At 41.1% G+C, this 24,998-nt stretch overlaps 1 protein-coding gene across 4 annotated transcripts in view; it reads left to right on the forward strand.

Annotated features, from left to right (window-relative positions):
- The window catches only part of NRP1 (neuropilin 1), a 147,657-nt gene that overhangs the window by 5,011 nt on the left and 117,648 nt on the right, over positions 1-24,998 (forward strand). The window lies entirely within an intron of this gene.

The following is a 24,998-nucleotide window of genomic DNA, read 5'->3' on the forward strand; positions in this document are numbered from 1 at the left end:
TAGTCTTTTTCTTGTTAGCACTTTTGGTTGGGGAACTTGTGTTAAGAAAAGTGTATTTAGGTTTCTTTTTTTCCTGGAAAGGCGAAGAATTAGAAACGCAACCTCTTGCTTTTTATTAAATATTGTGAGTCTCTAACATGCAGTGCATTGGCAGACAGTGAGGTTGGGGTTTTTTTGAACAAATCTGGGGCATATTTTGTGATTGAAAAACTGTGTTTATCTTACTGAGTTTGACATCACCAAAGCAAATTGTCAGTGGGGGAAAAAAAAAAACAAGGCATATAGAGTAAGTCTAATGAAGGACTTTTATAGTAGATTAATGATCGCAAGTCTCTTATGAAAAATGCTAAAAAATTGTTAATTCACAATAATATGATGTTTGTTCATGTGCTTTAGCCTTCCTATCTCTTTCAATGGTTAAGTTACTAATAATCAATTTTTGCCAGGTTTCATTACTATAAAAACATTATCAGTAGAGAAACAGAATAAATTATAAATCATCACTTTGTGTGAAAGAATTGTGCGTAAGTTTTGCTTTCCACAGTTGGAAGGTATGTTTTAACAATGCAGGCAGCAGTTCACGCGGGTCCAAATTTGCTTTCCTCACTGGACATCCAGCAGACCACCTGGCTCTGTCATGTCCACCTCATCCGGTTCTACCATGCTGTGTATTCTCCAGAGACCTGAGCCTGAATATCAACCTCTAATGACGTTTAGACATTTTAATCTCACTTCTAAAGTGTTTCTCAAGGACTGATAGGTTTTCCCAAGTTTTAAAATCAGTCTGTTTGATATAACTATATACAGTGTAGGCTACTATTTCCATTGGATAACATTATTATGCAGGCAGATTCATTATTTAAAATATTTTCTTTACAAACACATAATAACCCTTGTAGAGAAGAACAGAATAGTATGAAAATGTTCCCACCTGTCGGAAGTCCTCCAGAACCTGTTGGATTCTGGGGGTAAACTAGTTTTTCATGGCCAGGGAAATGACATCATCTGGTTAATTCAACATCTGGTGCCTGGAGAATTAGCATACATTCATGTGCTGTTGATCAATTTCCAAATAATCAGCAGACACTACAGTAAAATTATGCCAATTTCGATTTAATCTTTGTTCTGTGATTCAGAAGTGCTTCAGGGCATTATATTGACTTTTTAATCTTGTGTGAAAGCTGCCATTAATAAAGTGTTCCAGTAACTTCTTGGAAATGGGAAATTCATTCTCTCTCCTTTTTTTAAGCCAATATTCTGTATGGTGGTTTTTACAATGTCTATTGCGAGACAACCTGAAGATTTATTTTCCATTTCATTTATTTTGTTTTGTGTTATGTTTTTGCATCTTGACAATACTTAAACTGCTAGAGGGGGCTTCCCTGGTGGTTCAGTGTTAAAGAATCCGTCTGCCAATACAGGAGACTTGAGTTTGATCCCTGGGTTGGGATGATCCCCTGGAGAAGGAAATGGTGACCCACTCCAGTATTCGTGGCCTGGGAAATCCCATAGACAGAGTAACCTGGTGGGCTATAGTCTATGGTGTCTCAAAAGAATCGGAAGTGACTTAGTGAGTAAGCAACAACAAGGAGCTGCTATAGGAGATATTTTTAAGAAACTCTGGTAAAACACACTCAAGTAATAGCATTATTCCTCAAAATAAGGTGCTATTAGATTCCAGGAAACTCATGTTTGCTGATTTCTGATCTGAGAGTCTTGACCATGTACATGTGTCATATAATAAAGAATTCAGAGTAGTTATTCGAAGTTGTGTGCTGGTCAATGTTAGCAACTGGATTTGAGGAGGGGATGGGTCAAGTCTGGATCTATGGTATTTGCCAATTTCTGTAGTGAAAATTTTCTCTACACGGCCAATTTCAAACCACCCAGTGTGTCACTATGCACAGATTTGCAAAGAGATGTGCACATTTGATTCTCATGAGTTGGTGTGAGCTGGCTCCAACACCCAACTGCACAGGTGTGGAAGAAGGGGAAGCCAGTTGCATGAATTAATGTATGGAAAGTGTTTGTAAGCATCTGGCACATGTGTGCATGCTAAGTCGCTTCAGTCATATCTGACTCTGTGTGACCCCATGGACTATAGCCCACCAGGCTCCTCTGTCCATGGGATTCTCCAGGCAAGAACACTGCCATGCTCTCCTCCAGGAGAATCTTCCCCTCCAGGGAATCTGGCACATAGCAGACCTTAAATAATTATCTGCCATATCATGGTGTGAGGTCGAGCATGGTGGGAGCAGGGGGCAGCTTTTTTGTTAGTTTTGTTTTTTAAAGATAATAAGAAAAGGGGATCACTATAACTCAGAGTAAAGGACCATTTTAATGATATCAGCAAGAAACTGGCCAATAAGACTGTTTCTGTAATTATGATGGTGAGTTTTGTGTTTTAATGCTTCAGAGTAAGGTGGTTTCTTAATTGTAGTAAGTGAGGATTTGTTCTCTGTGAAGAAGCCATCTCCTGACCAGTCTTGAAGGCTGATGTATTTAGCTTGCTGTAGTCAGTGGAGATTATGGTCCTGGAGAATATATCTGTGCCCTGTTTTCAAGTGTTGCTGCCTGACATTTTATCAATAGAAATTCCCAAAATGATATAGGAAGACCAACTTAGGACATTTGCCATCACTATCTTCTCTGACTGGGTCCACATGACTCCTAGTTATTGTTGAAGTTTGCAGTTGAAAATTCAACAAATGCGGCACAATTCTTTTCTCCTTTGGTAAAGATTGTGAGAAGAGTCCACAGCTTTAAAATCTATAGGGGATTATAATTCTCTAGAGGAATGGAAAGCACCAGAAACTCCTGTCAGAAGAAATTCATAGACTTCAGTTTATGTGGGATGTGCAAAAATATAGATTTGGGGGTTTTGATGGATTGTGGGCTTGTTTTATTTATAGTAAATGACAGAGTTTGGGTGGACTGTGGAATTCTTTTGTTTACAATAAGCAACTTCCAAAAATGTATTTAAGATGACACATCGCGTTCAGAGAACTGGTAAGCTCCTACTGATCGTGTCTGTTAAGAACAAGTTGTTTGTATTATTTGAGATGCTTAACGTCTCCCTGTTTCAGCTGTATCTAATACCAGTCAGGAGGACTTGCTGTACCATGATGTCGTAAGATAAAATAGGGTAGTGGACATGAAAGCCCTTTGAAAACTGAAACTTTCACTTTAGAAACTCCCCTCGGAAGCAGTTGTTATATTATTAGGCTATCTTTAAGAACTTGGTGATTATTAGAACATTCAGATTTAGGAAGCTAGGCAAACTAAATATACTGATCCAGTAGTGGGATCATCTGCATATAATACACTCTGCATTTCCCTTGAAACTGTCAGTATTTGAATAGTCAGCTTTCACAGTGGGAAAGCTCATGAAATCAATTCCTTCATGCATCTGCTTGTGGCAAAAAACATCCTGGAGACCAAAGTAGTCAGTTGTTTCTTAGAGCATAGGGATAAATAAATAATTAAATAGACAAGTTCTGGTAGGAAAAATATTTTTATTTTGCCTTTTATTTTTTGGTTTTCTTTATCGTGAAATGAAGATATCCTCTCATAATTTTAACCACGCAGTGAAATGCACACAACTTTTCTTGTGAAGAATGGCAAGTCTGGCCCAGTACATAATTAACTTATGCTAACTTTGCAAAAAGGTTTTTTTACAGTGGATGTCAAGGGGGGATAGTTCCTTTAGGAAAATGTCCAAGTTGAGTTTGGCAGCTTTAAAAATCAACCATCTATGTGTAGGCCACCCCTGAATCAGGTTTCATTGCAAATAAGCATCAAAAATATAATATTGGCACTTCCTGAATTCTTTCACTGAACAAGGTGTGGTTATCAGTCCATCCATGGGGCCAGAGAGCATCTGTCTTGGGGCTAACCTTGTGCTGGGATTTCTAGCTAAATAGACTGCCTAGTTTTACTGTAATGTTGATACCAGAGGAGGCTAGAGAATGTTCTGAGTGGAGAAGACGTTGAGGGAAAAAGAGGAATCCGATTTTTCTCTTTTGCACCAGCAAACTCCTCCATGCTTGTGAAGTGTCAAAGTGGAGCCAAAAGCAGAGAAGAAAGAAAAAGCCACCTGCTGAGTGTTTGTCAGAAAGCAGTGTTCATTGTGCACTGAAAATGGTGTTCAGTATTCACATTGAGCTGGTTGGGTCTTACTCCACTGGGGTTTCCTTCAGTGGTAAAGCGGACATCTTGACTCTCATAAAACTTTATATCTGCATAATAAACAAGAATGTCATTGATACAGTAGTTAGAATTTATGGCGTTTTTCCGGTTTCCCAGCAATGCAAACTATCAGCATGATAATTTATAATGGTTTGTGACAAATACTGCTGAGCAAAGAGGTGTGTGGTTACATTCAGATCAGATGTCGTCATCTGGGGAGCAATAAAAATTTCACAGACATTGGGTTAAAAACATTAAGAAAATGAATGTGAAGCTCCAGAAAGAGAGCCTGAAAAAGTGGCGGTGATGGGCGAGAAGTGAGGTCTTCTGAGTGACAAGTTCCTGACTTCATTGCCTGATTTGTCAGGGCTGTTTTGTAGGGTTGCATCAAGACACCAGACTAATTATTACCCATAGAAGCTTTTCTATATCCAGTTTAGATTTGTAGTCTCTCTCTTCTGTAGTCAATAATTCAGTGTCTTTTTCTTAATTCAACACAGTCAAAGGAAGATTTTACTCTAGTAACTTCATATGAAATTTAGACACAATAGAACTTAATTAAATAGTGATGATATTCAAGTTTGGGGCTTTGTTGGAATAAATCACACATTGTATCTTTGACACTACTTTTAAAATTTCCTAAGTTGTTATAAACTTTGAAACACCATTTATATTCATAGAATATAAACTCACTGAAGGAAAATTAATCTGCCCTTAGTTCCTCAAATCTGATTATTCCTGAAAATGTAATTATACAATGGTCACTTTGTCATTTATAGGGAACTCTAAGTTCCATTTTTGGTTTCCCTAAGTAATATTTTTTGCTTGATATTTGCTTTGTTTGGCATAGAGTTTTGTATTAATTTTCATTTTTAGAATTGCATTAAAGTACTTTTTATCCTGATTAGGGAGTTTTTGTATCTGAGGCATGGGTGTTTCCCCTAGTCCTACTCTTGGGTTTTTGAGCATCACTTAGACCAAATCAAACAAAGACCTTATTTTTATGGAAAACAGTGGGTATTCTCTGCCAAAGTACTTCTCTTTTTTTCTTTGTGAAATATAAAAGTCTATTAAATTATAATATCTATCTAGAAAAATATACAAAGTAACATTTGATGCAATTTTACAATGGGAGCATATTCATATAAACCAAATCAGAGCAAACATCTCCAACTTCTTAGTAAGAGATCGCCTTCTGTCCACTTTCAGTCTCTGACCTTTGGCCTCAAGGGCAACTGCTGTCCTGACTTGTGTGATTCCATTTTTATAAATTTCAAAATCAGACAAAACTCAACAATAGTCTTGAAGTCTGTATGTACCATCCTTTGAAAATAGTCATATTCTTTGGAATGGGGATAGAAAAAAAATGTGTACTGTTCTAATCAGAAAGTACAACTGAAGTATTTTTCTTATATTTTTTTAATGACAATTATAGAAATATATTTATTGCTTTACTATGGTTATGTTCAAAGAAGCACAAAACTGTTGGTCTGGAGCCTGATTTTTATGCAAGGGAAATTCAGAATGATCTTTCTTTGCTTTATTTTCCCTCATCTTTTCATTGTTGATTTCGGTCTCAAGTAACTTCCCAATATGGGCAATATGAGAGGCACCACTAAATTCAATTAAAATACTATTGAATGGGTAAAAAATGAACTCTTCTCAGAACAGTGGAGGTCAGGGTTGTTGCTACCACCTGCAGCATCCTTGTTTGCTGCACAGGCAGATAATTATCTACTTTCTGCCTTTTGATTTCTTTCTCCATTAGCAGTGATTTAATTTGAACAGAACCCCACGTGTTTAATAAAATTAATTTCCTTTATTATTTCTTCCTATGAGCAATCACATTGGATCATAATGAATTTTTAGTATTACTAGGTTGTCCGGGGGTGGGGAGGGCGTTTCTGTAATTCGAAAGAAGCAACCTTTATGAGAAGCTAAAAGAGAAGATTAGTTGAAATCTTATCAAATTGAATCAACATGTGCATGGCATTTCCAACCAGATCTCACTTTGAGGAGGAGGCACTTCAGAATCGATCCAAGGGAGACATATGCCTTCAACCAGCATGCGTATTCTCAGCTCCTTCCCTTCCAGCATAAAACTTGATACTTGCATGCATGCTGACATCCTTCAGCAGAAGCACACACACAAACATATGCGTGTGTGTGCTTGCGAGGAAGGCTATAAAATGAACTTAACTAATGGCCATTGTAGGATTCATCAAGGCTGATCATTAAGCCTCAAGAAAAATAAGAGACAAGATTAGTGTTCAGATCAGGTTCCAAATGCGTCTTAATTGGCTGTTTGTAATCAATCCTGATTGTAGGAGTCAGTAAGTTGGCAGAACATAGCCCCTCCAAAGAAAAATTTCCCTGCTCTTCTCTGGTTAATTGAACTGTGTCCAGTATCCAGGTCAGTTAGGATGACAAGAGGTCGAGGTAGCTCTCAGACTGGCTGTGAAGCACGCCAAACACACCATGATGGCTTATGGTTGAAATCATTTAGTATCTACAGATAGCTTAGAAATGAACTGCTTTCATTCAGAATTCTACTCAATTTTGCAGCAGCACAGACAGAAACAAAACAAAACAAAACAAAACTGGCTTCTGGCCATTCCGTTGCTTCTAAAATAGTTTTTCTCCTCATCAAGCCCAGGTCTGTATTGTACACATCTTGTATCATATTTATGTGCAACATGTTTTTTTCTCCTTTAAATAATCAGTAGAGTGTTTACAAAGGAGTCATCATGTTCTTGTTGTTGGGTCTTCTGTGGCTGCCATAAGCTTTCTAAACACCCTAGGCTTCATCTCACTTAATCTTTTTTTTAAGACTTTTTTTTTTTTTTTTGATATGTACCATTTTAAAAGCCTTTATTGAATTTGTTACAATATTATTTCTGTTTTGGTTTTTTGCCTAGGAGGCATGTGGGATCCTAGCTCCCCTACCAGGGGTCAAACCCACACCCCATCCATTGGAAGGTAAAGTCTTAACTATTGGACCACTAGGGAAGTCCCTGTCTCAATCTTTGTATACCCATTTTGCAGATGATACTACTGGCGCTTAGGGAAGTTAGATTAACTGAGCCCAAATGCTCAGCTGCTGCCCCAAATACCTTTCCATCTTTGTGATCAAAGGGACTTGGGATATACTTTTAGAATGAGAAAATTCACAGGAAAATTACTAGATTATTTTTTACTTAGCTCTCGTTTTCTTCCATGACACACCCAAAAGTTTAAATACAAACCAGTTAATTCTGAAGGACTTAATTTTTAAACACTTAGTTCAGATTAAGTGAAGCCTTGTGCACAGAAACTTCCAACCAATTGACAATCTTTCCACTGAGTCAAAACTTGTCTTAACTTATCAATAAAATTCACAGTGGAGTGGGGAAGGGTAATATCTAAATTCTGGGTCCTTTGGTTGACGAAATTTGAAAACACAAAACACACATAAATATAACATTTATTTGAAGCCTGGAAACCAGGCAGCACAAAGTTTCCATTTATACAGTTGGTTCAAGGGACATAGGATATATATACCAGCTGTATACCAGATCCTTACAAGCCCAGGAGGAAGAAGACTGGGTTCTCTTCCAAACTCCCCTCATTTGCTTCATCTCAGGCGAATAGTGGAAAAGTTTTGCTTTCCCAAAGCTTCCCTGTTGTCAGATTTCAATACTTGTGTTGGCCGCAGTGATACTGAAAGGGTTAAAGAGAGAATGTTTGCTCAAGGCACTGGGTTCCTCTGAGAAACAGAACAGTGTTTTTTGAGAAAAAACAGACGCTCCAGAGTATTTTGTTTTTATCTGTTCAGATACTTGTACAAACAGCCGGCCAGGTTGGAGGTGATGGCTTGTTGCTTCTGTGATAGATTGACGTGTCATGGAGAGCTTGACCTGTCCCATCTGAAAGAGGATGCTAAATGTCTCTCCATTCAAGTTCTTATATTTCTTTAGAATAGCCAGAGCAGGCAAAGGCAAGTCAGTGTAGTCACGATTCCAACTCCCCATCTGACTCTCCAGCCACTAGATGCTGTGAGCTGGTCAGCTATTGTGTATGATACCCTTGGTCAGTGAAATGGAATGGTAAAACCTAAGATGTAGTCAAAATCTTAGTCTTGGCCAGACAGCTTTAAAAAATTAGAAGTACTAAATTTAAAGACAAAAGAACACACTCTTGACTCAAAGAAAATGAAGGATGCGGAACCCCAGAACAACTTGGTAACACTAGGTTGACTTGGTCTGATTCAGGATTATTTTGTTTTTCAGGTGTCGTGACGCCTACAAGGGGTAGCCCATAATGTGATTTTTCAGTGAAGGTTGTTGACACTGCGCTAAGGGAAGTGGGAGGTGGGGTTAGCACTGATTAGAATTTTCCTTTTGTTCCCGTCGAGGAAAAAAGTCTGCATTTTCCTTACTTTTTATTCCAGTGCCAATTTCTTTGTCCCTGGCTAGGGTCACTGCTGAGTAACCATTAGGCTATATCGGGTCAGTCCTGCAGGACACCTCCTCACCTCCTTCTGTAGCTGTGTTAGCATCATACCTTGTGTGTGTTAGTTCATTAACATGAGCTGGGGATTTCTGATTGTCAGGGGACCATGTTAGCAGCTCCCTATGAAAAAGTGTTCTGGTGAAAATTAGAGACATGGGTTATAATTGCCCTCTGCCATGCATTCCCATCTGTGAGACAGGACACAGGTCCTATGGGCCAGGTTGTAGTCTATTAATGGCTTGGTTATACCACCATTAATATGATGGTTTCGACAGTGTTAATCACTATGGCTCAGGAAGACAGAACGACATCATTGTCTGTGTGGACCTAGACACAGCTTCAACTAATCTTTTTCCTTCTCTTTCTGAAGAAAACAAAATACTTTCCTTCCTCTACCAAACTCAGTAACACAGCATGGATGAGATAATGTAGGTGGAAATATCTTAGGAATACAAGAGAGATATGTTAAATAAAGCCTAGGTATTACTCTAACGGGAAGTGCATCCGCAGGTTTTGTTCCTTAAAATAAGTTCAGACTGTAAACAATAAAGTCTGCATCCTTGGGAGGAGACACTTATAAATATTTCAAGAACACGGCGCATCTCCACAATAGAGATGGTATCTCACGCTCAGCGTGTATTCAGCCAACAAGAATTTCTGAATGTTCTTACAGTGAGTTGGCTGGTTAAATGTGTCATAATTGCAGTCTTCTAAAAATCTACACTACTGTGGATAAAATAGATAATAAGGCCCTACTATATAGCACAGGGTACTCTTCTCAATACTCTGTACTGATCTATACTGGAAAAAAAAATTTTTAAAGCATAGACATACATATATGTATAAATGATCACCTTGCTGTACAGCAGAAACTTAAAACATTTTAAATCAACTGTACTCCAATAATGGAGAAGGCAATGGCACCCCACTCCAGTACTCTTGCCTGGAAAATCCCACGGACGGAGAAGCCTGGTAGGCTGCAGTCCATGGGGTCGCTAAGAGTCAGACACGACTGAGCGACTTCCCTTTCACTTTTCAGTTTCATGCATTGGAGAAGGAAATGGCAACCCACTCCAGTGTTCTTGCCTGGAGAATCCCAGGGATGAGGGAGCCTGGTGGGCTGCCGTCTATGGGGTCACACAGAGTCGGACACAACTGAAGCGACTTAGCAGCAGTACTCCAATAAAATTTTTTTTTTTAATTAAAGGTGAAAATAAAAATCTAGGTGGGTTTCTGGGAAGTTCAAGGAAGATGCTCATTGTCACAAACTAGATAAAAGCTTTCATAGCCTTTAAAAAGTCATTATTTGCTCAGGTGTGCCTTTGGAAAACTTATAAACATTGGGTTGGCCAAACCATTCATTTGGGGTTTTCCCATAAACTGTTACTCAAATGAACTTTTTAGCTACCCCAATATATTCAATACAATCCAATAGGAGATCAGCCTTTCCTTTAAGACAAGAGCCAGTGTCATGGTGATTGTTACAACAGGGCTGTCCCTTCCTCCCAATCAGAGAAAAAAAATAGTGCCCATATGGTTTGGTCCAAGAGTAGGGAACTACATGGATTTTGTATTATAAATTCATACAGAAAAGCAGCAGGGAAAACCATGCTTTAAAATTGACGGTCCCTCCCACCATCCCCACTTTCCCTTGGTTTCTAGCAGCCTCCGCCCTTTGCATCTTGCCGTCTCCTCCCACCATGTCGGATTAGGACAGATTTCTCAAAAGTGAGGGAGTTCTCAGTAGCCTCGAGAAAAAGCCCATCCACAGGAAGGCGCTTAGGATAGCGGCTGAGAAGAGATGACTGTGTTGGTCTCTTCGGCCCACTCCGCCCTCAAGAATGCTCGTATGTGATAAAATGCAGCCTCTCTGGGTCCCCCAGCCCTGTTTTCCTTTGAAATGACCACAGCTGTGTTTGGCTGGGAGTCCAACAGAAGGGCTTTGCTTCCCTTCTTGTGGGACCATGTAGACCGCCCGGCTCCAATAGATTCTGTAGGACTTTCTACTCATGAGTAAAAGAAACACTTCTTGAACCTGTTATCCCTCAAAGAAAACTTTCGCCTCTCTTTCCTATGACTGCCAAGGGCTTTGAATGTGGTGTCTACACCCCAGAACTCCACTTTCTCCTTAAACCCTTTCCAGCCTGATTCCTCTCCCCTCCATTTGACTGAATTTTTTGCTCAAATCTTAGGTCCCAATAACTAGTCTCATGCCACAAACCACTGGCCTTTTCTTGGTTCAGATTTCTTCACCCTTTTCACAACATGATCCAGAACCTCGGATCTTTCTTCTCTCCCGAGTCTCATAGCCCTGCGCCATCTTGGTTTCATCGCCACTTCTCTGGCCACTTCCCATTGTGGCTAGTTTCTCTTTATCTTCCAACATTTGAATACAGGCCTTGGCCAAGGTTTAGACTTGACCCCAAATACCTTCTCCCCAGGTTGCCTTTTTGAGCCACTCAGCTCAGATTATACCAAGATTTCTGTCCACCTCGATTTGGCCTAAAGCATTATGTGTGTGTGCTGTGTGCTCATTCGTGTCCAATTCTTTTTGAGACCATGAACGGTAGCCCACCAGACTCCTCTGTCCATGTAATTTTCCAGGCAAGAATACTGGAGTGGGTTGCCATTTCCTACTCCAGGGGAACTTCCCGACCCAGGGATAGAACCTGCGTCTTCTGCGATTCCTGCCTTGGCAAGGGGGTTCTTTACCACTGTACCACCTGGGAAGCCCCCAAGCATTGGACTTAGACTTTCAAACTGTTTCTGGGTGATGCTGATTGCCTGGATGATAGACTGTTGCCCCAAATGAACCATCAAAGTGGACCCCTTCCCTGGGGAATAACTCTTTGCTGCCTTTTCCTAGTTATCCACCCTTGAGACTCTGGGACATCTCCTAATTTCTAGTTGTCCCTCAAATCAGTTTAAAGCCTCTAAATCACATATCTGCAATATCCACCATATCTGTCTTTTCTGTTGTGTTCTTCTGGTTAGCTCTCAAATCCTAACACTGGCTAACCTCTCTCTGGTGCCAATGGGTTAGCCTCAGGAGCGGGCTTCTCTTCTTCTCCCCCTCTGTTTAGAAACATCAAAAATTTCCTATTCTCTTCTTGTTTCAACTGTGCTTCTCAGCCTTGAGTTGAGAGTTCAGTTCAACCAGAAATGAAACCCTGTCACTTTCAACCACCCCTCGGGCCTTTCTCCTCTGGTTCCCTTTTATCTTCCACCCAAGTGGCCACCTTGGAGTTCTTTAGACTCACACCTGCCTTCCTACCCCAAGCATCTTCATGGGCTGTTTCCTTCCCAGATGGGCAAGGGCTTAATGCCCTACACAGACCTCCATCTCCCCATCAATATGTGGCTCATCCTCTGGCTCCATCACAGTGAGGCTTCCTTCTGAAAGCCACTTCTGATTAAACATGGTCTTGTTCTCTGTCCTTGACACTCCCAAGAGCTATGTCTATGCATCACTCATGTTCCTTCCAATTTCTATATTTAGTCATAATCATTGGTATTCAGCTTCTCTGGTAGCTCAGTTGGTAAAGAATCTGCCTGCAGGGCAGGAGGCCTATGTTCGATCCTTGGGTTCAATCCCCTGGAGAAGGAAATGGCAAACCACTCCAGTATCCTTGCCTGGAGAATCCCATGGACAGAGGAGCCTGGTGGGCTATAGTCCATGGGGTCTCAAAGAGTCAGGCATGACTGAGCAACTAAAACCTCATTGGTATTCTGGTACTATTCACTCAGCTAGTTCGGAAGATGTTCCAGAGGGGAGACTGAGAGTGGTTCCCAGCCCTGGCAGCACCTCGCATGGTGCTTTGCCTGTAGCAGCTGCTCAATTAATATTTGCCGAATTGAATTGGCCGATGGACATCCTTCTCCACGTGTTCACCTAGCACCGAAGAACTGAGTCAGCTGCCCAGGAAAAGCTCTAACTTAATCAGATATATGCACACTTATACTTTTCCTTGAGACAGTAAACCCTTTATTTTCCTTGGTAGTGGTATCAAGCTTACATTTTTCCTCTAAAAACCACTACTTTGAAAAGCCTAGAATTTCTACACATGAGTAGCTTTAGCTACATCTCAAAAAATATGCAGAGGTACAGCTTGACTGGAAGCTCTTCTTTCTGTCTCACAGCCATCTCCACCATCTGTTTTCGAGTTAGAGGCATCCAGCGTCTGAACCTTGCAGGCATAGTCCAGATCGCTAGTATATTCTGACATCCCCACAACTCTTGGAATGTTGTGTCATAACTCTGTAAACTTTGTCTATTGTATATTCATATCTGGGCTCACATCCAAACCACCTTTACATAAATTTCACACAAATAATTTAAAGCCTTCTTTCGTTCCAGCTGGCAACCCCAATAAATGCACATGCTAACTTCACAGCAGGCTTGCTGGGGGAGATGGAGAACTTGAACTTCTCCATGAGGGAGGGCCGCACGGGATGCATCCCGTGCAGAGGAGTGTAGATATGTTTGTCCACGTCACCAGGTAAAAAGCAAGCACTGTGCCTTTGAGCAGCCACGTAAAGATGCGATCCTAGAGAGAAGACAGACCGAGGCAGCCCAAGGTGTTTCCTGAAGCCGACAGGGAGGGGTTTTAGCAGCTCCCCTGGCTGTCACCATAACAGTGCTTCCTGAGCATTTCTTAAAGCTGTGTGTCACCATAAGTGAGGGTCAGAGGGAAGGGACAGAGAAGTACCAGGGGCATGTACGCCCCTAGGACAGCAAACACGCCGGCCACCATGGCTAGTTTCACATTCCTTCTGGCTCCTGATGCCCTGAACTTCCATGAGTTCTCTGGGGGTGTTTCTGGATGTTTCTGTTACATCTCTGGTCAGGAAAGCCATAGCACCCCCTCACTCTCACATCTCCGGTTCCTCTGCATCCAGAGAACAGAATTTCCCAAGCTGGGCGGGGGAATGATGACGTAGGGCCAAGGAAGAAGGGTCAGCTGATCATGCCCTCCGCTTGTTCTCTTTTGAGCCAGTCCGTCCCCTGTTATCACGCTCACAGTTCCCTATGATGACTCACTCGGTGGGTGGCATGTCCTCTGCATGGGGTACCTCTGGGAACCCACAGTGATCCTGAGTTCTAGAAATGACAGCCTCCAAGTACCTGTGGGCTGGTGTGTTTCATCTTTCTGCACCTACAGTTCCTCATCTGTGAGGTGGGAAGGGTGGGCCTTGGGCTCTGAGCTCCTATTGCCTCCAATATAAGGTTGGCCCAAAAGTTCGTCGGCTTCCCCATAAACCGTCATAGGAATAATAGGTCCACCTGATATAATGGGACTCAGCTTGTGCAGGGGAATTTTGGTGCCACAAGAGTCAATTCCAGAGGTTTTTTTCTGACTGCTCAGCCTGGCCCCGATGCCTGAGCCTTTCTCTGGCTTTTGACACAAGCCCCCACTGCCCCCCAGCATCTTTCTTCTTTCTTAGATCTAAGCTACCCCAGCTCAGCCCAAATCCTCCTTACCTTTTACAGCACAGCCTCTGCCTACTCTTTTTTTCCCTCCCAGACACGGACTTTATATCTGTTTTCTATGCCCAAATTGTATCTGGCATTTAAAACTCTACTTTAGCAACATTTATTCCACGGAATCATTCACTTTTTAACCTAGACTTTAATCTTACCTGTGAACAGGCCTATTTTAGCAAATGAGTTATTTTTTACTTTTTTTCTTTAAAGATTTTTTTTTTTGATGTGGACAATTTTTAATGTCTTTATTGAATTTGTTACAGTATTGTTTTTGTTTTATGCTTTGGTTTTTTTGCCACGAGGCATGTGGGATCTTAGCTTCCTGTCCAGGGATCGAACCCTCACCCCCTACATTGGAAGTCTTAACCACTGGACTACTTCCACAGGAAGTCCCACAAATGAGTTACTTAAAAGAACTAGGAATGTGGTCTCAGAAGTATTCACGTATTGTTCTGCCATTGCTGAATACAACATTTGCAGGCTGTGGAAATTCTGTGTAGGAATGAGTTGTTTGTTCTTGAAACTAGATGAGCCACAGGCCAAGTTCAAAGTGTAATTTAACTGCAGTTGATAACCTGAGTATTAACCTAAGCTCAGGTTTGATCACTAACACAAAAGTAGCTTTTACCTTATCTTTGCATTCAGCATAGCTTGTTAAAATTAGATTGTAAAGAATAGAAATTACATTGGCAAAAGTACAAAGGAATGACAACCGTGATTTTGTTCATGAATCCCATCTCACTCTTTATGTCTCCACGGCAGTGTAAGCTATGCAATGAACTATGAATCTGTTTGTAAAACAGTCTTGAATTAAGGTGCTCACTCAGACACCATTGTAAAAATAATTTTCTGAAATTGTGGTCTATCAACAGGAGATAAGATGGCACTTTGTTGTCGCCTGCTGAGGCCCATTATAAATATTTTATTTCAAAAGCAAATCACACTGAAAATACAATGTTCAGATTCATTTATTCCCACAATAGCATTTTTGCAAAGGTGTAATTTCATAATTTGACTTAGCATTGATAGCACATCATTATTTTGAAGCTCTTTGTAACCACTGGCTAATTCACACATCCTTGGGAAAGTGTTTATTTGCAGTTTATTTGTACCAGACCCATTTTAGAATGAAATCACCCAAATGTATAAAGACTAAGCAGCCTGCCAAAGGCCGAACAGGGAGAGAGATGTGCTTGAAAGTTGCTCTCCTTCTGTGTGTGTCCTTTCCTTAGTATATCTGACCAGACACTTCCCAAGACTTTAAACACAGATGTGCCACCAATAAAGATGAATGTTAATGATTCTATTACGGCAGGAAATTTGGTTTAAAAAAATAAGCCCAAGTTGTTCAACATGCAAATGTAAACAGAACGCAAAATGAATGAACATGTTAATTGTACTTTTCTCCTCTATTTGTTCCTCCTGAGCCAAAGTTTTGTTCAAGCAAATGATCAATGGTGGACTGACGTCTAGAGTTATTTAGCTAATTCCCAGCATTAATTGAAAAATGTCTAGTATTTCTAAACACCATCCTAAAAAAAGAACTTGAACTGTCAACCCCCATTACTTTTGTCATTTTTGTCATTACATCTTTCCTAGGCCTGACCTTGAGATTTTAAACTATTCATGTTTCTTACCAATGTTGTTTGAGGGTTTGGTTTCTGCATTGATTGCACAGGCTCTGAGATTGATGGTGAACATGAGTTCACTGTTAAACATTCATCATGACACAGGCCTAGAAGAAAAATACGCATGGTAGTAAATTCAGAACTCACAAACTTGAAAGTTGGGATAGATTCAGGCACTTTGTAAAACATTGTTTATTTGGACACCAAAATCCTTCCTCTGATACCTCAACTGTTGTCTGCTGCCTCAGTCATTCATCATTCATTCATTCACTACATATTTATTGACTACCTAGTATGTGCCAATCACGGTTTGGGCATAGAGCACAGTGTCCTGCCTTCATGGTACTTGTGTTCCAGGAAGACAGTGATAAACAAGGAGAGCTGCTACTGCAGGAGTATCCTCTGTGCCCTTCCAGCCTCATTATCTTCCCCTGCAGTTCTAAGGCAAGCCCCCTGGGGACCTGGCTCTGGCTCCAAACAAGATGCATATAGAAAATGTCTGGCTGAGGCAACTGTTGGCTGAGCATCAAGTTCACTGCTGGCTGTGATGCTCTTGCCTTGAACCCTCTGCTGGGGCTCCAGACTCTCTGTGATTCAGCCCTTGGCTGGGCTACTCTTGTTTCCCCGAGTTCATATCATCTCCAGCCCCGAATACTTGACCAATGATGCCTATTCTCCGTGCCTGGCACTGACTGGCTATTCTAACTTTAGGTGGTGTCTTGAGTCACAGGCTTCAGGAAGCATTGGGCGTGGATGGAGTGAGCCTGTGACTTCCAGAGCTTCCCTAGATGGTTTGGGGTCACTTCAAAGTATGAAAGCCAGCTCAGAGGGGCTGCGGGGGATATGGACTCTGGGTGATTCTTGTACATGAATCTCAGCGGGGACTGGACACAGTCAGCTAGGACTTTTTGGAGTTGGTTTATAGCCCAAGCAGCCATTTTACTGGCTCTTCAAGTGGAATAAATTCAACAGAAAGGGAAGAAAGTAAGTGTAGGAGATCTTTTCTTCCTCGTATCCCTAGGCAAGGTATAAAAATAATAATTCTTCGATGAAAACATTAGTGACTAAACGGGTAGATGCTTCATCTTACCATTCCATCTTCATCTCTTCCCAAGAAAGGTCCCCATCACTCCCTGAACGTAAGTACTGGCAGTGGAAATAGAAAGAAAAAGGTATCATCAAGGAGATGTGGACAGACCTTAACCAGTGATAGGATTTGAAGGGAGTTGAAGATGGAGACATTACGGATGAGATGTCTCCATCCTCAGGTCTGCAGATACCATAGTTCCAGTAATGTCAATAGGCAGATAAACGAGACAGTAGGTCCCATTTCAGACATTTTGAGCTGCTTTTGAAATAGACACACAGCATTCTATTGCGTTTGAAGTAAGCTGGTCAAGTTCAATGCTGATAAAAATGGGTTTGACCGTTTAGTCTTAAGGGAAGGAGGACGCTAAGAATTAATTTGCTAGACCCGTTATGTCACCATGTGGGGGGTGGCAGGTATGTTTCCTATCACACCATACCTCTGGTTTATTAGTAGTTGCCATTTGGAGCCCATTCCAGAAAAAAAGTAGCAGAATGGACTGCAGTGCCTGCTGTGAGCATGAGGAAGCAGTGTACCCAAATGTTACCAATCTGCTATCTTTAATTCATATGCAGAAGCAGCCTCTTTGGCCAATAGGCTAAGCACAGAATGGCAGAGAAGAGTTCTATTTGGAACAAACATTTTTGCTAATTGAATAAAAAGGCATGCATATTTATTTTTCTTGAGAACAGAGTTATCAGAAATAAATTTTAAACTCTAATTGTTACATAAGCCCACTGACAATTTTTGGATTAATTTCTCTGTTTTAAATGAAGTCTAATGTATGTGTTCCATAGAATCACTTTTTAAAACTCAGGGTTTGCAGTTTCTCTTAAAAAAAAAAAAATACCATATTTATAGTTCTAAGTAGAACTGTTCTGTGTGGCTTGGCAAACCCCATATTCTGTTTTGCACAATAGGCCTTTTCTGGAGACATGTACACACACTGAGTTTGCATATGTATGAGGAAGCCATGCTGCATATTTTTCCCTTAAATAAATATTTGAAAAACACAAGAAAATAAGTCACCCGTAATCCTAACACTCAAAGACAACACTGTCTATATTTTCATATGTCTTTTTGCAGCCTTTTTTTCTTTGCATTTGGAAATACTCATGTTAAAAAAAGAGAGATGATTCTTTATAGACACCTTTTATACTATCATTTTCTCTAAAAATTACATTTTAAGCAAAATGTTAGGCCCTTAACTAGTTTTTAAAACATCTTTTATAAATCACATGGTCTTTGCAAAATAATAATTTTAATTCAAACTGCTTAGGATATTTAGAGTGCTTTCAATTAGAATTATAAGCAAATGTGAATGATGCTGAGATGTACATCTATATGCATGTCTTTATGTATCTTTGAGAATTTCTGTAGAAGAAATTTCTAGAAATATGATTCCTGAACTGAGCAATAAAGGCAGTAATAAAACTCTTGATACAAATTACCAGCTCACTTGAGAGGGTTATTCTCAGGGATAAAGGAGATTGATAATGTTTATTTTAAAGTTACATCTACATTTTTAAAGAAATTGGTATTTTTATGACATAAATTGATACTTAAAATCAGGAATTGGCACATTTTCTGCCAAGAACCAGGTGGTAAATATTTTAGGCTTCTCTAGCATTGGAGGAGGAAATGGCAACCCACTCCAGTGTTCTTGCCTGGAGAATCCCAGGGACAGGGGAGCCTAGTGGGCTGCCATCTATGGGGTCGCACAGAGTCGGACACGACTGAAATGACTTAGCAGTAGCTTAGCAGTAGCAAGACAACATCAATGTCAGTGACGTAACTCCATCATCATAATGAGAAAGTAGCCATAGACTGCAGGTAAATGAATGGGATTGTCTGTGTTCCAATAAAACTTTATTTACAAAAACAGGAGGGTTGGTCAGACAGATTCACAGGTCATAGTTTGCCAACCCCTGTCTTAATTAAAAATTCAGCTGTTCTGTGAAAACATCTGAATTTGTGGCTCTCAAAGACTAGAAGCCATGTTTGCAGAGTTCCCTTTCTGAAGATTTGAGCTTGTAGGGTTGTGAATCCCTCCAGTTACAGACCAAGGAGGGCAGTCAATCTGTTTTCACTGCAAGGCAGTTTGGAATCTAAGCAAGGAAGCTATGAATCAGCCTGTTGTTTCAACATATGTGAAGTATGGCGCGGTCTATAAAGTTAAGCTTCTGTTTGCCTCTGTCAGGCAGCTGTGGTTCTTTCTGCCCTGTATCTTCTTAGTGCCCTTTCTTGAGAAATTCACTGACTCCCAGAGTAAGCCTCATATCTATGTATACCAATGAACTGCACTCAATATTGATTCAATCAAGGCCTCCATCACTTATTAATTCTAGCATTACTGCACAGTTCCTAGGAAAACAAAGCTGAAGCCGGAAGGGAAAAATCTTCTGAGAAATAACTTTGTTCTCATGGAACCTACCCAACAGGCAATATTTTTCCCAGATGTTGAGCATACAATTGCTTTTCCTTAGGTGACCCTTTGTAGAGCAGCTAAAAGACCTCATTGACTACTTTTAGAAAGGTGTAAAGCAAATATAAAAGGAAATAAACCAAGTGTAACCTCCTAAGTAATGCTACTATGACAGAGATAATTAGCAATTATCTCTCAAAGAAACTTGTGAATTGACCAGGGGGATAAGATGTGTTTATCATGTTATTTCAACGGTTGTCTACCTCCCTTCTGAAGGTGCTTTGAATTCGGAATCTTTGTGGCACAATGAGGATAAAGGGAGCTGCTTTCGGAGGCTGTTGGTTTTTACATAGATGCACACACTCGCACGCGCACACACACCCTTCTGACCCCAAGAATGCAAAAGCAGCTGCCTTCATAAACACCACATCTGAGTCCAGCAGTGGTTATTTGCTCATTGTTTCTGTCTCTTTTATTTATCCTGGAGAAACAATGTGAGCTTGATGTACACAGCCCTCTGCCAATAATAGAAGTGTGTGCCCAGTCAGCCCAAGCAAGTCACAAAGAGATGGGGAATAAATGGATTTGACCCAGCAGATTAGTATAAACAATAACTTTCCTGCACACACACACACACACACACCATATATGTATAACAGCTGCAAGTTAAAATTTTGTTTAGAAAGACTTTTTCACTAAAAAAACGCACGTTGTGTTGCCATCATAAGCATCTAGTCATAGTGCTCATATTTTTAAAACGTGTAGAAAGTTTATAAACACACATCTACTGCTTGGCAGCTAGCCAGAAAGATAACCCTGGATTTACATTCTGATCCTTCTTTTTGATGGATGAAAAAACAGGCACATGAACAGTGGGTGACGTGCTCAGTGGGTGGGTCCCTGGTGCCAGCTTGGTTCTCCGGATCCCCAGGAAAGTGGTCCTCGCGCCTGCCCACCCTTCCTCTTCAGCTCTGGTGCTCTTCCTCTTCAGCTCTGGTGCTTTTTCTCTCTGCGGTTTGTTGCAGGCTGTGCATAATCATGATTTGGTGCTCTGGGATGCATGCATGTTTAGATTTTATTTTTTGTCATCTTGAAGGATAGAACAGGGACCAATGGGTAGAAGGGCTTTCCAGGTGGCACTAGTGGTAAAGAATCCACCTGTCAATACAGGACACACAAGAAATGTGGGTTCTACCCCTGGATTGGGAAGAGTCCCCGGAGAAACGGCTGTACCACAACAAACTTCCCAACTCGTAAAATAGAATTTCTCAGGGATGTCCAAGTTTCAGTTCAGTTCGGTCACTCAGTCGTGTCCGACTCTTTGCTTCCCTGTCCATCACCAACCCCCAGAACTTGCTCAAACTCATCTATTGAGTCAGTGGTGCCATCCAACCATCTCACCCTCTGTCATCCCCTTCTCCTCCTGTTTAATCCAAGTTTAATCTTGAGTTATTTTAGCTTAAGAGTGTCACACATTTTAAAAAACGGTCTTTGTATATTACATATGTTTTGTACAAATGTAGTTCAGCACATTAGAACAGTTGTTATCCACCTAATTATGTGACAGTGAACCTTAGAAGGGAGTTGCCAGTGAAGTCACCCAAACCATTGATTCCTGCTACTGTCCCCCCGAGCTGCATATCAGGCCATTGTAACTGTCACAGGAGCTCATTTGTGGCCTGACAGGACACACCATCATGGTGCCCATGGTTCTATAGCAGATCACACTGTGGTTACAAAGAACTGATTCTGTTGTTTACATTTCCTCAAATCAGTCTGGTTGCATGAATGCTTCTACTTTCGGGGGTTTCATCGCTTGGACTTAGGACATGGTTTTCTACTCTCTTTCTACCCTGGTGAGGGACATTTCATAAAGCAGTGAGCTTCCCTCTCCCCAGAAGCTTTTAAGCAGTGGCCCAGTGCCATCTTCCGGGGGGAGTGTCATGCATTTTTGTAAAGATTCAGACCTAGACCGAATGGGTTCACAAGTAAAAGGGGGTGAGCAGATTGAATGCCAATCACATGGCCTTTGGTTGAGATGGAGTCATTTTATTTTGCTTCCCGGAGCACATAATGAAAGACACAGCTTATCTCGAAGCTAAGTTTGAACTGGATACTGTCGCTGGGGTGGTTGCTAGGGGACAGTCATCTGTACTAGCCTTCTGGTGCTCTGCGTGCTGAGGAGCAATGGGACCAGTGAGGCAATAATTTGGGCCGAAATTGGAGTTTGGAATTAACATACACACACTGCTTTATATAAAATAGGTAAATAAGGACGTACTGTATAACACAGAAAACTATACTCAATATCTTGTAATAACCTATAATGGAAAAGAATCTGAAAAAGAATATGTATGTGTACAAGTGAATCACTTTGCTGTATACCTGAAAGAAACACAGCCTTGTGAATTAACTATACTTCACTAAAACATAAAATTAACCTGTGGTGGACTCATGTCAATGTATGGCAAAACCAATACAATATTGTAAAGTAATTAGCCTCCGATTAAAATAAACAAATTTATATTAAAACAATAAAATAAAATAATTGGGGGCTTGTGGAGCAGGACAGGGATGCTGACTAGAACCTCTGAGGGGGAAAAAAAATGCTACTGAGGTCTCTTACATCACGCTTGTGTTCTTCCCCATTCTCTTGGCTTTCTCAAGTTTTTGAAGGGGTGATACAGTACTTCTGGGGGTAGGGATTCCATGCTAGTAAGGGAAAGGAAATCAATGAAAGAAGAGGGAACGGAGGCCAAAAATGGCAGGTATTTTACTGACAACGTCTTGGGTCTACTCCTGAAGTAACTTATAATGTATTTCAGTTCTTTTTGACTGTTTGGCCTTTGTTTATGTGTTACCCAAATTTCATTTTTAGCTGTTTCCCAAGAACAGCTAAGTATTGACGCTTATTTCCTCATGCGATTTGGTTAAATTCCCCCATTTATATCTTGACAGGAAAATAGGTTCTCAAAATTTGAAAAAACCCAGAATCTTCATTTCTTCTTTCTCATCACTATGCCAGTATTATTTGATCTCATTCAGTAAAAAAAAAAAAAAAAGGTGGTCTATGTATCGCATGCTAGTAGCATTAGCGGAGAAGGCAATGGCTCCCCACTCCAGTACTCTTGCCTGGAAAATCCCATGGACAGAGGAGCCTGGTAGGCTGCAGTCCATGGGGTAGAGAAGAGTCGGACACAACTGAGCGACTTCACTTTCACTTTCCACTTTCTTGCATTGGAGAAGGAAATGGCAACCCACTCCAGTGTTCTTGCCTGGAGAATCCCAGGGACGGGGAAGCCTGGTGGGCTGCCGTCTCTGGGGTCGCACAGAGTCGGACACGACTGAAGCGACTTAGCAGCAGCAGCTGTGGCTGAAGGGAAAGTGAGACGTTTTCTACCCAGTTTGGTTGGTTTCACTTTCTACTCGTCACCTCCATCGCATTTAGCATTTACTTTCTTCTTATTAACCATCAACTTCTGACATAGAGATTAAAACTAAAATCTGACTTAGAGATTGTGAAACCCTTCCACACTGACAAAATTTGAACTTATCACACCATTTCCATATTATATTGTCAGTTGGAAAGAAATTAGGTAGAGTTTAAACGTGAAGTTGTGCCTCATCTGTTAGTTCCAATGGAACATGGAAGGGAGAGAGAAACAACTGTGCTACTCAACCATGGAGTCACAAAGAGTTGGTCACAATTTAGCAACTGAGCAACAACAGCAATCTATTTCAGAAGGTGGAGATTATCCAAATAAGGATTAACTGGGCAGTTTGTAAGTGCCAGTCAGAGTCACAGAGTACGTGATAAGAATTCAAAGCTCATCTTTTCCTTGTCAGATAATTAAAAAGAACGGATTCTAATAAACCCATACAGGAAAGCATGTCTTTTAAGAATGTTTGTTTGTTTTGGTTCAGACTTGGATCTGTTTACCCATCTTAGAAAGAAGATAACCAATGATTTCATAGCTTCCTCTCTCACTTCACTCTTACATACTGAGGTCCACAACCAGATGTGATCAACTAGAAAGGAATGCAAAGTATGGTGACTGATGAGGGACAGATTTTGCCTGAATTTAGTAGATTCTTTTGAGATGATGGGGTTGGCAGGGGAGGGGAGATGAGCTGCCTTGGATAAAGATGTTCTCAACTTTGAAAAGCACAACTGTGGCTATAAAGTAATAAAGTCGACTCGAAAACAAACGTGGTTTAGTCACTAAGTCGTGTCCAACTCTTGCGACCCCATGGGCTGTAGCCCGCCAGGCTCCTCTGTCCATGGGGTTTTCCAGGCAAGAATACTGGAGCGGTTTGTTATTTCCCTCTCCAGGGTATCTTCCCGACCCAGGGATCAAACATGGGTCTCTTGCACTGCAGGCAGATTCTTTACTGACAGAGCTACCAGGGAAGCCCCTAAAACAAACATACCCAGAGTTTTTAGTGATATATGGGAAGATGTCTCCAACTAATGTCATTAGCCAAGCTTCCATTTCTCAAACACAGTTTGGGGGATAAAAGGAGCCTTTTTGTGTAGAGTCATTATTTCCAAACTCGGGGGTCCCCAAGGTTGCCAGAGCACCTCATGCAGCTCCCCTGTCCCCCTTTCCTGCTCTGAAGTCTGGTCAGCTTGTCCTCCTTGGATGTTCATCCGGCAGGGCCATGGCTCGGAGGAATCTTTATATTTCTCTAGCCCCTACGTCCTCATTAACAGACAAAGCAGCTGAAGCTGATTCCTCCTGCAATTTGTGTGTGGCCCCTGGACTCCTGACAGGAGGCCTGGCATCTCTGTCACGGATGGCTAGTCATGATCTCTTCAAGAGAACATCTGATCTTAAAGTGCTAATGGCTGAAAATTTGGGGGAAGTCCTTATCCAAGGGCCATCTTTTGATCAAGGAGGGGCCCTCCGCCTCAGAGGAAATCTTTCCTGTTTACAGACAGCTGCAGCTTTGAAAGCCCTGGCAAGCTGTGGGCCAGCCTCCTTAGCTTTTATGCAAAGGGGCCAAACAGGATGAGACCAGGATGGAAACTGAATATCATAGGAACCCAGAAGGGCAGGAAGTAACAACATAAGAAGGAATTCTTGATTAAAAGTATTACTGGAAAGGTTTGTGCTGGGAGGGTCAGAGATAATGGTATTAAAATATATTGGACTGTGAACGTGTTTATAGTTAAGAAAGCCATTAGCCCACCTTTTCTTCAGTTCTGTTTCCTTTGTCACATTATTCTCCACTTTGGAGCAATCTGAAATATCTTTTCTATCTGAGGACTCTGCTAAGTGTGTTTGGGAAGGGAAAAACAACCAAACTTCATTCTTTTTGATATTATTTTCTGTGTGGAATAGAACCTGGGGAAGACCATATTATTCTTTACAGAATTAATTATTCTAGAACTAATCATTAAGAGATTGAAAACAGTGTGTAAAGGTTAACGTTGCTACTCACAAAGATTTTTCCACACTCTGACATAGATGTTTGTGAACCTTTAAGAAAGAGTCTCAAAAATCAAGCATTACTATGCAGTGTTTCCAAAACTGTGTGCGTGGTGGTGGCTGGTGACATCCCCCTTGTGAAATCAAGACCCCCACCAAACGCCCAGCTCATTTTCCAATCCGGCTCCTGGCACCAGCCAGTCCCCAAGTGACCCCTGAGCCCCACGCACCAGCTCCATCTCCACACCTGGATGAGCCGCCC

Source organism: Bos indicus, chromosome 13, assembly GCF_029378745.1.
Source record: "Bos indicus isolate NIAB-ARS_2022 breed Sahiwal x Tharparkar chromosome 13, NIAB-ARS_B.indTharparkar_mat_pri_1.0, whole genome shotgun sequence".
NCBI classification, from domain to species: domain Eukaryota; kingdom Metazoa; phylum Chordata; class Mammalia; order Artiodactyla; family Bovidae; genus Bos; species Bos indicus.